Genomic DNA, 13740 nt, shown 5'->3' on the forward strand with positions numbered 1-13740 from the left:
GAGCCCGCTGAGACTCCTCACCCTGAGCGGGACTGTGTGAACCAGCAGCTTGAATGCACACTACATGGGTGGCCCCAAAGAAGCTGGAGATAAGAAAGCACTGTGACTTTTTTCCACTTTGGACGTGGAAATCGTGTGGATTCGAAACCTGGAGCAGCAGCGGCTGTGGGGAGACATCACAGACGAACTGATGCTGGTGGAGGGAAACGCGGAAGCGCTTGGCTTCTTGAGGACATCACTGTGCCGCACAATGACCCCGGAACAGCACCACTTCTAACTTGTTCTGTGAGAAAAATGCCTTTCATCGAAAAAACTGACGTTCCCTAGTAGAGCCCCCTGGCATCTGGATACCTCAAACACGTATGTTCTCTGAAGGATCCAGAAAACAGGCCCCCACATATATGGAAGCTTCACTTAGGACACGAGCTATGACGGAGCTGGCATTTATAAATCTGTGGGGAAAGGAGGATCTTTTAGTAAGCTGTCCCTGGACAAATAGTTATCCATGTAGAAAAAATAAAATTGGACACCTTCACACGATTCACAAAGATCAAATTATAAGCACTTTAGAAGACAATAGGGTTTATGAACCTCTAGGTAGGAAGGGACTTCTTAAGACACAAAAAAAGGCAAATCATGAAAGAAAGAGTGAATAAAATGACAAATGTCTCTGCATCACACACACTATACGGAAATTAAAAGACATGCCACTAATTGGAAGAAGGTCTTTCCCATCTGTATAACTAGCAAAAGATGAGTTCCCAGCATGAACAGAATTCTTACAAACCAGGCTAAAAAATGGAAATAACCCAACAGAAACACGGCCCCAAAGACCCAAAACAGATTTGCTATAGGAAGAAATCACAAAGGGTTACCCAAGAAAATATGCTCAACCTCACTGATGTTTAGGGAAATACAAATTAAATCATCTCATATCCACTGGATCAGTAAAAAGTTCAGAGTCTGACATTATCAAATGTTGATGACTACGTGGAGGACGGAAACTCTTCATACTCTGCTGGCGAGAATATAAAGAGAGACAAATAACTTGGAAAATAACTTAACATGATCTAGTAAGTTCACACACCCTACCATCCAGCAATTCTACACCTATGTATATACCTGAGACACTCATATATGAGCACCAGAGGTTATCAACAAGAACTTGCATGGTAGCAAAAACTGTGGATCATGCAAAAGTCCATAAACAGAGAACGCACAAGTATACCATGATGCATTTACGCCAGCACGATTGACAACAGTAATGTGAGTAAGCTACACCCTACATGGATGAAACTCAGAAACAAGACACTGAGTGAAAAACACAAGTTGCAAAAGAATAATAAAATATAATCTCAGCCATATGAAGACCAAAAACATGCAAAACTAAGTAAAATATTGTTTAGAAATAAAATTATAAAGAAAAGCAAGACTAGAGTAAAAATAATTCAGGACCAGGGTATTTTCTGAGGTTGAGTGGGTGTAGATGGGAACAGGGAACTTAACAAAGGATCTCTATAGGGCTAATGGTAATGCTCCATTTCTAGGACACTGGATTTTCGGGTATGAGTATTTTCTACACTTTAAACTTTGTAAATATTCTTTTGTATATATATTATTATTTGAGGAAACAATTAAAAATAGAGTTTATCTAAAGTCAAAATGAAAGGTAAATAATTATCCTACAATATCAGGACATTTTAGGTAAAGAGAATAAAAATATGAACCAATCTGCAAAGTTCTTCTCAAGCTGGCCCCACTCTTGAGTCCCTTGTACCCACACCCTTTTGTCTGAATTAACAGTGTACCATCAGCCCCTTGTGTCACTGCTGATACACCCACACACATCAATGAAAGCAGCATCTTGCTGGTCCAAGTTCATCAGATTCTTGCCCCATCTATCTACTCCAGAGGCCAGTTTCAATGCTAAATAATTTTCTTTTTCGGGGTGCCTGGGTGGCTCAGTTGTTAAGCGTCTGCCTTCATGAAGCTCAGGTCATGATCCCAGGGTTCTGGGATTGAGCCCCACATAGGGCTCCCTGCTCAGCAGGAAGCCTGCTTCTGCCTTTCTCATTCCCCTCGCTTGCGTTCCTGCTCTTGCGGTCTCTCTCTGCGTCAAATAAATAAATAAAATCTTAAATAAATAAATAAATAATCTTCTTTCTCATGAGGAATACCTGTTCATTGTAGAAGACAGAAAAATAAAATTATCCCTTATTAATTAAAATGACTGTTAATCACACTACCCAGAAATAATTATCATTTTGGTCCATCCTTTCTGATTATTTCTTCTATGCATATGTACACATTTTCTTGTATATATTTCTATGCACTTACTGTTGTAAACTTGATTTACTCAATAGGATTCATGAAGATCCTTTATGTCTAAAAACCCAGCCACATTTACATATTTTTGATGGTTATACAGTATTTTGTCTCATGTATGATTGATAACTTACCCTGTTTACTGAGAAGCTACAGTGAACATCTCCTAGTAAAATCATTAGGCAAAATCTTGATGATTTCCTATACACCGGATTCCAGAGTCAAAGGGCATGAACATTTTGAAAACTACTAATTATCCCTCAGAAAGGCTGTGTCAGTCCTATGCAGACATCAGCAACCTATGAGACTATCTGTAGACTCAGTACAATAATGTTAAGCAGGTCACTGAAAGGGGGTAAACACTGTCATTTATTTCTGCTAGTAGATATGTATGCTTACACGTGGCCCATGTACTTTCAGTCAACTGTCTATATCAAGAAGTAGCAGCAGGGGGGCGCCTCCGTGGCGCCCTTGGTTAAGCCACAGACTCTTGGTTTCAGTTCAGGTCGTGATCTGCCCTGAACTGGTGAGTTGAGCCCTACCCTGGGCTCCGCGATCAGCGGGAGAGTCTGCCTGAGGGTCTCCCCCTCTGCCCCTCCCCCACTCGCATGCGCGCGCCCTCTCTCAAATAAATAAATAAATAAATAAATAAATCTTAAGGGGGGGCGGAGCTAGCTTCAATTCCAAGCACAGATTTAAAAGATGGACGCAGAAGGTAAGCTGCCCCCTGCCCTAGGGGTTAGGGTTCCAGAAGAGCCATGGTAGGAACCTCTAAGGTCCTCTGGCTCCCTAACTCAGCTGGGTCCAGGAATCGAACAAGTACTGCTTAAACTTAGTTCGTACGCCAATTCTCAATCTTCCCCTCTCTTGGCAGTGTGAGAGGACATGTACCATGGAACAGACAGTAGTTCCGGCTACTTAGACTTTTCAAGACAACAGACATCTTTAGTATCTTCTTATATTCTAAGAGAAAACAATAATTTGAAATCCATTTTAGTTGATAATAGGTTGAGTTGGGAAACTTCTAGTGAATTTAGGAAAAGGCAGAGCCCCGTATCCAGGAGCTAACTTCTTCTTTTCAGGGGAAAGAACAATGACCTCATGAAGTGAGACATGCAGCTGACCTTGGGCTCCCATCTGCCACTGTGCCCCTCCAAGGCCACATCCCCCAATCTTCCAAAGCCTCACTCCCAGAAAGCAGCCATTCAGGAAATCTGCCTGGAGGCTGGGTTGCTAGTTAGTTCAGGTCTAATTAGACCAGTTTCCTTCTTCATTCTTATTTTTGAAATGAAATGCCCGTTCCCCATCTTCTTTTCCTACTTATGCCTCTATTTCCCTGCCGCAGCCTCCTCCAATGGGTGTTCTCGGAGTCACACGGGTCAGCACAGGGTGCCCTGTGGACGCAGACAAAATGAAAACAAGGCCTGCTGTTCCCAGCATAATATGCTCAATTCACTGGGTTAGGGAAGCAGTCATCAAATCATGAGGTCAGAGGAAAATTCCAGAATCAAGGAATAGATGAAAAGAGGAGTTAAATAAAGATGGGATTCACAGTGAAAGTGAGTCAGAAGGGGGAGGAAAAATAAAAGCAAATGGTAAGAGACGCCAAGGGACAGACGAAAATGTGAGAGGACAGCGCAGTGAGTATAAAATGACCTAGTTACTATGGAAGCAGGTATTAGAGGAGATTAAATACATAGTTTTAATAAAAGCAATTATTAGAGGGCCAAATCACGCAAGAGACATAGTTTTTAGCAGACACCAGTACATTATGAATGTATGTAACTTCATGAATGTGATTCTCTTTCCAGATGTGCAAACTATGCCCCCTCTGACTAGCATATGCCCCCCCTGTCTTGGAGCCAGAAGATCTTGGACCCTCCCTATCTGTGGGTTTGCCGCTAACGACAGAGTACACTCGATCGCAATGATCTCATCTGTAAAACTGTTACCTTATAAAATCGTTGTTAAAATTAAATTATGTTAAATCAGATAAGACATGTAAAAATGTTATAAAAATTTTTAATTTCCATATAAACCACAGCAGCATACTGGTGAAATTAGGAGTAATCGTTTTAAAAAATATTAATGTGTTGGGGCCCGTGGGTGGCACAGTCAGTTAAGCGTCAACTCTTGATTGTGGCTCAGGTCATGATCTCGGGGTCGTGAGATTGAGCCCCACGTCAGGCTCCATGCTGAGCATGGAGCCTGCTTGGGATTCTGTCTCTCTTTCTGCCCCACCTCCCTCACACCTGCTCAAGAAAAAAAAAAAAAAAAAAGACATAGTGTGAATACATTTTGGGATCCTGCCATAGGAGTATTTTGCACCTAAAGACAGCCATTTTACTTTCATTTATATGCAATAAAATATATAAACATTTTAATAAGGGTAAACAAATATCCATAGGTCTGACTGTAATGCAGGAATTGTGCTTCTCTATTGGCCAGGCACATCTCTGGGAAGCAGGTAGGTCCTAAGGTAGTTGTCAAATGCTACCATGTGCCTACAATTGGCCATGATGACTCATTCAGGGCTGAATGACACAACATACCGAAGCAGATCCAGCAGAGAAGTGCACCCAGCCTTGTTGAGGGGGATCCTCACTTATGAACCTGAGTTCAGGGTTTTGACTCATTTGCAAACTGATGGCTTCTAAGTTAGGCTAGTCTGACTCCAGGGCCTATGTCCTTTCCTGTCCTACAACCTATGAAGAAAAGTAGACAAATACTGGCAAGTACAAATCAAGAAATGAGCTTGAGATTAAAATGCCCCTTTCAACCTTGCAATGAAATTGCCCATTGGCATCAATACACTTTTTTTTTTTTTTTAAGATTTATTTATTCATTTGAAGATAAAAAGAGAGAGAGAGCGTGCAGGGGGAGGGGCAGAGGGAGAAGGAGAGACAGTCCCAAGAAGACTCCGCAAGGAGAATGGAGCCTAACACGGGGTTCGAGCTCACGACCCTGAGATTCCTGAGATTAGGAGTCTGAGATCATGACCTGAGCCAAAACCAAGAGTCAGACGCTTAACCAACTGTGCCACCCAGGTGCCCCAGGATCAGTATATTTTCAAAGCATCTTGTTGAGCTCTCCAGCTGACCGATGAGGTCATGGCTTCATGCATATGATTAGAACAGTACAGACAGCTAGGAGTTAAAATGATTACAGACCATGATTTCAGATGAATGACCATACCCTGCATTGTTGGCAAATATATAAGAGTTGCAGGATTTCTTTTAAATGGCAAAATAATCTTGCATGGATGTGTGTGTACACCCACACTAAGGAATTAACGAATAAATATGGCTGTGGAACCAAGCAAAGGAAGAAAAGTGTGTATTTTCAAAAAGAATATAAAATTATTCCAGGACTTAATAAAAAGAAAGAATGCAATAAAATAAATGAAAATTCACCTTGGTTTAAATAATAAATCTAAGACTGTAATGTTTATTACTTACTTATATTTTCATCATGACTCAGGCATTCTTTTCACATAAAACTTCAAACTATCTCCATTTATTCTCTCCGGGAAAAACTACTGAGCTACTCTCACTGTTGGATTTATGGTTATCTTAAAGTGCACAAAAACTAACACATGTTAGTTCAAGGTGGGTGGAAATTAAAGATTTAAATAAAACAAGTTTCTTTATTTGTATCCTTTCTGCACATTTACTAAACCTACCACCAAAACCTAAATATGATTTCTTATGCACCTCCATCATTGAACTGCTTTCCATTCATTTACTAGCAACTTGTATCTAGCCTATTATTGAATCTCATATCTAGTGTTTAAACGTGTTTTTTCCTGTTGCCCTGCAGTTTTGGCAGTGGCCTCAAATGCTAAGAAGAATAATGGGAGCTTTACACCCCCACATCATAAAACCAAGGCTTGAACCCTAGTGCATGACATGCCAATAGATTTTATAATTGGTTCTGCCAGGGGTGAGATCACCTTCCTCTAGCCCTTGAGTCAGGGTGAAGAATGGAGCAGGGAGGGTGTGGCCTGTAGGAAATTTGCATACACAGACAAGCAATGATTAAAAACAATACTCTCTTCTCCCAGAGATCATCACTATAAAACCTTCATGTACATCTTTCCAGATATCTTCCTATATCTGCAGCACATTTTCCCCCACATGTTAACATCTCTGAAAGTGGGATACCTCTTACAATCAATGGAGTCTTACCATTAATTAGCAGCATTTTTTCCCGTAGTGATATAAAACAATAGGTATCTTAAAATCTTTGACATCTTAGATTTTAAGAATCTGATATATAGATATATACGTATAAAATTGAATATATCTTATATATATGTATATTTAGATATATCCATATAATTAAAAATGAGATCAGGGCGCCTGGCTGGCGTAGTTGGAAGAACATGCAGCTCTTGGTCTCAGGGTCATGAGTTTAAGCCCCATGTTGGGTGTAGAGATTACTTAAATTTTTTTTTTAAATGAAATCACACTATTTTGCAACTTGATTTTTTTTTCAGACTTTTTTTTTTTAATTTTATTTTTAAGTAATCCCTGCACCAGTGTGGGGGCTCAAACCCATAACCCCAGGATCAAGAGTCGCATGGTCCACCCACTGAGCCAGCCAGGTGCTTCAGACAACTTTCTCTTCTCATCTTTTTTAAATCTCATCTGAAACCAGACCATATCAAAGGTCCCCAACTGATCCTATAATGTATCCAGAGCTGGTTTTCCCAAACCCATATCTAATCCGCAGCTGCATACTCACCTGCTTGTTATGCTCCTTAAGCCTCTTTTCCTCTAGCTAATTAATGGCTTGTGGAAGAGCCCAGGCTTTGTCTTGGCAAATTCATCCCAATAGCTCGATTAATGATTCATCAGGTGACTGCAAGAATATAGTCTATTGGGAAGAGACCCCTTTCGGGAAAACTAATCTTAGGAAGAATCCCAGCTCCACCCTTTTCAACTCTGTGACTACGATAGTTTGAAACTTGGTCTTCTCATATGTAAAACTGGTGATAATGTCTACCCACAAAAGGAGGTTGTCAGGAGTTACAGTTTTGCAAAATACTAGCACTGTGTCTGGTAAATAATAATCGGTTAGCACTGGTTAGCACCCAGTCTGGTCACACATGAGTAAATTCTTCCTTGATTAGAATTATTTAGAAAATTCAAGTGCTCTGAGAGAGGAAAAAAAAAAAATAGAAGCTACTACTCTGTCCTCAAGATGTGAAAAAAATTTCACTGCAGACACTAATCACTCACGTATGTCCCTTAAGTAACACCAGCACAGCTGGCACACAATTATACGCACAGTGAATGCTCTAGAGAAACCTGAACCCTCATGCCGTGCTCTGCTTATCCTTCTGCCCGCTCCCTAGAAGGAGCCCTGCGTTCACACAGTACTACCCTTTCTGGCCATTGCTTCACGGAGCAGGATGAAGACCTGACTCAGAGGCAGCCTCTGGATTCCTCTCTCAAGATTTTAAACTATGAGACAATGGATGGGTTGGTGGAACAAGGTTAAAGCAGGTACTAGCAGAATTGGTAGAGTGTGGGCCTAAGTCTTCCTCACAGCTGCCTGTGTTTGTTTATTCGTCATCCATTCAACAAATACTTATTGAACGCCTAACCAAGTGCTGTGCAGGTCTTTGCTTTCACAGAACTTACAAACCTGCTTGTCTGGAGGCCGGTTGTTTGACTTCTGAATTTCCATGAGCTTCCTCCTCATCATTAAAATAAACCTCATTTTCATTTGAGCTAGCCTGAATGTCTTTCTCTTTTTCATACACATAAACTCTTGAATTAAACAGAGACAATAATATTATCAAATTCAGGGAAAAGAGATCATTATGAACTCTACCAAGTTTTAGCTCCGTGATGTCAATGATTAGTGGTCGATGACCTCAAAAAAAATTTAATTAAAAGTTTGGTAAATCATTTTGCCCCCTACTTCCTCTAAATCTGAAGTCACTCTGTCATTTGTACAGTCTCTAAAATCTTTTCTAGATAAATGGTCTAGGAGGCTAACTCTGCTAACCCAGAGCCCGGCCCCCTTCACTCTCAGAAGGCAAGGGAGGGGGGCTGAAGTCACCGAGCCACACCCAACCCAGCACTTGCGGACCCAGCAGCACTGTTCCAGGCCTTGGGATTCTCTGAGGCAGATGCAGCTGTAACTAGCAATTGTTGGACTAGGGTCTCCGTTTGGATTCTGAAGGCAGATCTGGTCCACAAAGTTTGGCTTCTCCACATCTTAGTTTATCTGGAAACACCCTCATACATGCCCAGAGAAAAGCACAGGGGTCCGGGCTAAACCAGAAGAGTCGGAGACACTTCTGGGACTGTCGTGAATGTACTGCAGAGGCCGACCGGGAATTTCCTGGAGCTGAGGGCCCGAGACTGGATTCCTAGAGTTTCCTGAGTAGTCTACCCCACAACTGCGGGCTTGTCTTTAGGAGCGTGTTCTCTTTACCCGCCCTGAGAAATGAGAGACGAGTGTTCTCTACTCCAGTGTTTGGGGCCAGGCTCGCCGTGCCTGGCTCTTCACAGCTAATGCCTCCCGACAGCACTGGCCAAGTCAGAACCATGGTTCCATGCTGTTCTGTGGCCATGGGTGGCGGTGGGCTTGCTGGAGGATAAGCCTAAAGCAAAGTATCTAAAACAAGTTGGGCTGTTTTCCAAGAAGTCTGACCCAGGTAACGTCCAGTGTCAAAGTTCAAGGTTGTATGTGGGAAATAAGAAAAGCTGGGTCGGAGCCAAGGCACAGGGTAGAGAGGAGATTCTGAGAGCCTGGAGGCAGTTCCCAGCAGTGTCCCGCAGCGGCTCCGTGCAGGCTCCTCCTGGCCTGGGCTGCAGCCGAGGCCTGCCTGCTCCTCCCCGTCACGTAAAGGCTCTCGGCCCTGCATGCTGCCATCTTTGGTCAGACTGAAGGGCCTGGAGTGGGGGGTCAGAGTGGACTCCGGAGACCACGAGGGCTCTGGCCCCACTCTCTCCCTTGGCAACACCGTCAGCACTGGTCTCGTCATCACGCTGCACCACTCTCTGGCACTCGCTACCGTCCCGTTGTGTTGAGTCCATTCCACTCCCTGTCTTCTCTCCCGTACCAGAATGTAGGCTAGTGAATGACAGAAAGCCAGTCTTGTTCACCTTGCCAGCCCTGCATTCCTAGCATGATGATGTTAGGGCAGACCGCAGCTAAGAGCAAAGCGTACTAGCTATGCCTAGAGCCACTGATGAGAGAATGTCTCTCAAAGAGCGACTTAGGATCAATCACCTGAATGTCACACTCATGTGTGCAAAAGTGACTACAGAAGCTCAAATGCCAATCCCTCTTGGGAACCATCAATTCTTACAGGGACCATTTCTTCCATCTCTCCTTTGGATTCTCTGAGAGAGCAGTTTCTCTCCTCTTCCCCACGCCCCAACCCCTTTTCCTCCCTCACAGATAACCATCTTAGATGAACCATACCTCTCCTTGTCCCAGCTCAATCCTAACGAACTATATACAGAATTGCTATCAAGCTGTTCTTGTTGCTCTGACACCTCTTGGCCTTGAGAGAAGCTAGTGAAGAACACCAGACTCTCAGCTGCAACAGGGCAGCATACTCATCTTCTGTTCTCAAACTTTTTTGAGGTCCCTCTCACAGAATCACGTCAAAACATATCCTGAGACTACACAAAGGATGTGCCCTGACACGGAACCTGTATTAGAAAGGGACTAAATGTGTCACGGTGAGAACCTTCTCTCAGCAGCTTGGTCAATTACTCTCTTAAGGGAAGAAGTAGAATAAATGCTTTCTTTTTAACCACCTGGTATGTGGCAAGTGTGCTACATACCGCATCCTGTAGATACATACTAGGCAGGTGGCATCGAGATAAAAGGTCTCAGATTTTATCCAACTCATAATCTAACAAGTTAGCCTGCTAGTCTCCTAGATGCTGGCAGAAGACCCAAGGCTCCCGATCAGAAGCTTAGAGCACAACAAGCAGCACGAACATCATGTCCAGGTTTGTGCCACTTGCCACTAAGTCCCAAGGGGGGTGACATGGAAGGGTCTGAATGGAAAATACTCACACAGTGGGTTTGCATCACAGCTAAAGAACCTTGGGAATTTCTCAGGGAATCCAAATCTTTTATGATAGGCAGTTAGCAAACCTGCCTCACCTTTGCCGTGGAGGGAGACATCATCTTTCTTCTGCTGGACAGTATGCAAACCTGACTTCTGCTCTAGAGAGAGACACTATCTCTATCTTCCAAGGCTGTTCACTACAAATATCCTTGAAAAGATTGTCCAGAAAAAAAAGCCATCAGCATCTCTGCTTGCAAGACAGGCAGAAATGCAAGATATATGGAGAATCGTCTTCTACAGGTGGTATTTTATCACTTTTTCAAATTAAGAACTATTGTTCAGAAAGTTAAATAATTAACCCAATCTCACATGGTTGATGAGTGAGGGACTTAAGATCTGAATGTGAATCTATCAGGTTACAGAGTTCACGCTTTTTCAACTTGACCACAACACCTCATGCACAAGTCAGACAGGAACTAAAATGTCTCTCTATCCCATCCCAGGAAAACCTCCATAAAACCTGCTCAGCAAGACTGAGGTTTACTGAAAGCCAAGGTCTGTAGCTTTAAAATATGCAGCCTTCCCACTACTGAGTCCAAGGTGGCTTTTCATCTCCCAAACTCTCTCATACAGGAGATGCTCAACTAATGCTTGTTGAACCAATCCCCTGGAATAGAAAGTCAAACTGTCAAGTCCTCTTGATGCTCTTTCCGTATCTTTTCATTATCTGTCATATTTGTCTATCCTTTTAAACTTTCATTGCTATGACAGTGACTTAGGCTTTTATCCCTATACACTTAGATTACTGCAGTCTTAGCTAAATTTTATCACCTTGCTTGCAACCTTTAAACACAACCCAATCTACACAACACTCAAATTAATATTTTGAACACATTACTTTCATCTTGTCAAAACTCAGTTCAAAAAATATTCAATGGATAGAACTGCTTCCAGCCTAAATTTGAAAATTCTTATGTGAGCCTCCAAAACCTCCCATGGCTGGCTGAAAGTGATGATTCCAACTAGCCTGGCTATGATTTTCCGATGAAGGCCTTGAAACCAGCCAGGCTGTCATATGCAGTGTCCCTCAGTTATGCTCTATTCAGTCCTATGCTTTTGTGCCATTCTTTCACCCTCAAAAACCTCTCTCCCCTTCATCCTCAGTTTCCCTTCTAAGAATCCTACCAAGTTGCCAACAACACTAGGAGAACAAGTAACATGCTGTGTGCCTTAAATTGATCTAAAATGTTGACTTTTTTGCATTCTATATATATCATTATATACATTACTATATATAAATTACTACTAAATATTGTATAGAGTATAAGCTATATTACAACTTGCATTATAAGTTGCTTTAAGACACATAATACTATATACTACCATAATTATAGTTAAACAATTTTGTGAAGAAAATCTTTCAGACTCTGTCCTGTAAAAGTTTGTTGTCCTTCTTAAAACATGAAGAACATATGAGTCACCACTATAAATAGCATTGTTTTCTCAAGCTTTAGTTTCATTTAATAATGTAGCTAAAAAAAGAAGTCATATTTGTAATGCTCAGCCTGAGAGTGTACTAATCATAAAGAAAGATTTTATGCTTTTTACCAAGTATTTTATCTGAAGATGCTTCTGAGGTTGTAGTAACTTAAATTCTTATACTTCATCCTTCCACTTTTTTAAAAAAATATGCTACTTAGGTAACAATCCACATAGTTAGATGCTGATTAAAATGGACTCTAATCCCTTAAAGAAAAACTTGTGACCGGCCAAAATCTAACTTTGGCTAAAGATGGAAGTGATGTGCCATTACAGATAGAGATCTACAAATATATGGTGACATTTCCTTCCATTTCTCATTCACCCGTACATGCAGGGTGAATGTCTTCTGACTGCAGGAGGAAATACACCATTGATATAAGATTTTCAGGTTCACTGTGTATTGATGAGGTCACCAAAATTCAACGGAATACTAAAGATGGCATAAAGTGTAAGTACATGGCCCTGAAGGGCAGGCTATCTTCAAGAAACTCAAGCCAATTAGTGATGCACATAAACTTGAATTATTGGCTAAGGTCTGACAAGCACTCCTACTCATGTCAGAGAGCCTGAACTGGACCCATTTACCCAAGACTTTCCGGGTCTCATGCGCAACCCATGCCTTTAGGTGTTCCTGAAGGCGCTGAGAACTGTGGGAATCTGGGGCAATGGACAGAATCTGCTTGTCCTATGGCTTGGTGGCACTGTCCAGGGACCTGGGAATGGCTTGCTTCATGGCATCATTTTACTGGGCTCACTACAGAAAATGTCATTGCATTAGGACACACACAGCTTCAATTATTGTGTAAGATCAGCTGGCCATTCACGCTGGGATCCCCAGGTTGGCTGCATAGTTGAGAGATGTCATATTCTAAACTGTCATCTGTGGTTTGTTAGGTCCAGAAATTTTATTTCACCAGTTCACATAGGGGTGATCAACCTCTTAGATGAGTTTCTACTAATGAAGCTCCTGGGAGATTGATTTGCCTAGTAGACCAAATGTCTTATGGCAAATTTGGTGCTCTTTACTTCCTCAGAACAAAATCTACTTGAGAAACCAAATGAACAGCAAAAGATTATTTGGTGAGCATTGGGAAGAATAAAGAGTTAGATGACTTCAAGATATTGTAGCACTTATACTATATTTTAATTGTATGATTCATTATCTTTCTCCTCCTCTAGATTATGAGGTACTGTATGCACTGTTAATACCAGATGCTCAGTAAATATTTGTGGAATAATTTAACTAGCCATCATGACCTTACATATGTACTATTCAAATGCCTACAAATTAAATCTAATATTCAGCCAGGGGAGCATCTCTCTTTTCGTAGTGTTGAAGATAAAATGACCAAAACTTACAATCAATGCAATGGCCATTGATAGGAGTAGCAAATAACACGTGACAGAGAAGTAACAATCAGCACACATCTAGTCCCTTTCAAGGAATACATTAAGCCAAAGGCTAGCCTTCACTTTATCAATGTTCTGACTGAGTTTAGACCTTTATATTCCCAGATAAAACAAATTCTAAGGCCTTGGAAAGTCTACTTCCTTGTAAAAGCTACAATAAGTTAAGTGAGAAAGATTAAGAGGAATTAGTATCTTCAGTACATGATGGGTGATGCCAGAATGTTGCTTGCATTTGGTAACAGACACTTAGAGCAGAACCTTATTCAACATCCTGGCAAGTTGAAAACTGATATATACCTGGGACTGTTTGTGCTAGAAAGGTGTCTCTTCATGTCACCAAGACATAGCTGTGTTATACTTTCACATCTCCATGTTAACTTACATTATTTAGAATATTTTATTAACTGTGAATACTG

At 41.5% G+C, this 13740-nt stretch overlaps 1 protein-coding gene across 4 annotated transcripts in view; it reads right to left on the reverse strand.

Moving 5' to 3' along the window:
• The window catches only part of TPD52L1 (TPD52 like 1), a 92375-nt gene that overhangs the window by 34428 nt on the left and 44207 nt on the right, over positions 1 to 13740 (reverse strand). The gene's annotated exons all lie outside the window — the stretch shown is intronic.

Source organism: Phoca vitulina, unplaced genomic scaffold, assembly GCF_004348235.1.
Source record: "Phoca vitulina isolate PV1807 unplaced genomic scaffold, GSC_HSeal_1.0 scaffold9, whole genome shotgun sequence".
Classification (NCBI taxonomy): Eukaryota; Metazoa; Chordata; class Mammalia; order Carnivora; family Phocidae; genus Phoca; species Phoca vitulina.